General features: G+C 54.9%; 1 protein-coding gene across 1 annotated transcript in view; it reads left to right on the top strand.

Moving 5' to 3' along the window:
* Positions 1-1,151, top strand: part of myo5b (myosin VB) — a 28,509-nt gene that overhangs the window by 209 nt on the left and 27,149 nt on the right. The window lies entirely within an intron of this gene.

The following is a 1,151-nucleotide window of genomic DNA, read 5'->3' as shown; positions in this document are numbered from 1 at the left end:
GGTACACCCACACAGGTACACACCGGTATACACTGGTACACACACACACACACACCCACACACCCCCACACAGGTACACACACACAGGTACACACACACAGGTATACACTGGTACACACACACACAGGGTCTGGAGAGCTCAGGCTGTGTGGGTCTGAGCTCTAGATGTTGCCTCCTAACGATGTAAACACAACACACCAGTGGAACTCCCTGTGCCGGTCCCCAGCCCGGATGAAATACAGGGTTAGGTCAGGAAGGGAATCCACATGAACATCAGTACCACACCATGAGGGTCGACCCACACCTGAAGGGTTCTGCTGCAGGTGAACAACAAAAGAACGAGTGGACAAAACAAAAACACACAAACACACAGAAACACAAACATCTTCCATCTCTGAATGGAACTGATTCTGTTACAACTTGTTCGAACTGAAGAACGTCCAGACGTCCTGTTCTCAGGAGATGCTGGACTAAACGGTACTCGCAGGTCCAGGAATTCAGTCCTGGTTTTCCCTGGACCTGGTTTTCCCTGGTCCTGGTTTTGCCTGGTCCTGGTTTTCCCTGGACCTGGTTTTGCCTGGTCCTGGTTTTGCCTGGTCCTGGTTTTGCCTGGTCCTGGTTTTCCCTGGTCCTGGTTTTCCTGTTTCCTACAGGAAGCCTTCAGGGACATTTTCAGTTGCAGCTTTGCTTTTGTCACAGATCAACAATGACGTCAGTCGGCCGGCAGGGGGCGTCGTTTCCCAGAGTTCCTCCTGTTGTCAACTTTCCTGAAAGTTGGAACATTTGGTCACGTGACCGCGCCTATGTCTGGCAGGTGCGCGCTCCTTTGTCTAGTTTCAGGTGAATCACGCACGCTCCTGAGCTTGTCGTCTGGACCCCGCGTGCAGCTTTAACAGGGGGGCGGGGCCCTTGCGCCCAGGGCCCCCGAGGGTCCGACACCCCCAGTTTCTGACCCAATAGCCCCGCCTTTGTGATTATCCCAGACAGCAACGTGCGCGCGCGCGGCGGAAACCTGGCGCGTCTTCAGCCAATCAGCTGTCGCGTGAGGAAACACGGCTGTCAGGAAGAACCGGCCTCCTCACCTGCGCCGCGCGCCTCGTCTGGACCTCTCACGATCCGGTTCTGTTGAAACTGCGGGTAAAAGTCACCAC

Source organism: Oryzias melastigma, linkage group LG12, assembly GCF_002922805.2.
Source record: "Oryzias melastigma strain HK-1 linkage group LG12, ASM292280v2, whole genome shotgun sequence".
Taxonomy (NCBI): Eukaryota; Metazoa; Chordata; class Actinopteri; order Beloniformes; family Adrianichthyidae; genus Oryzias; species Oryzias melastigma.
The sequence above is the reverse complement of the archived record's forward strand: the minus strand, read 5'-3'. Positions and strand labels throughout refer to the sequence as shown.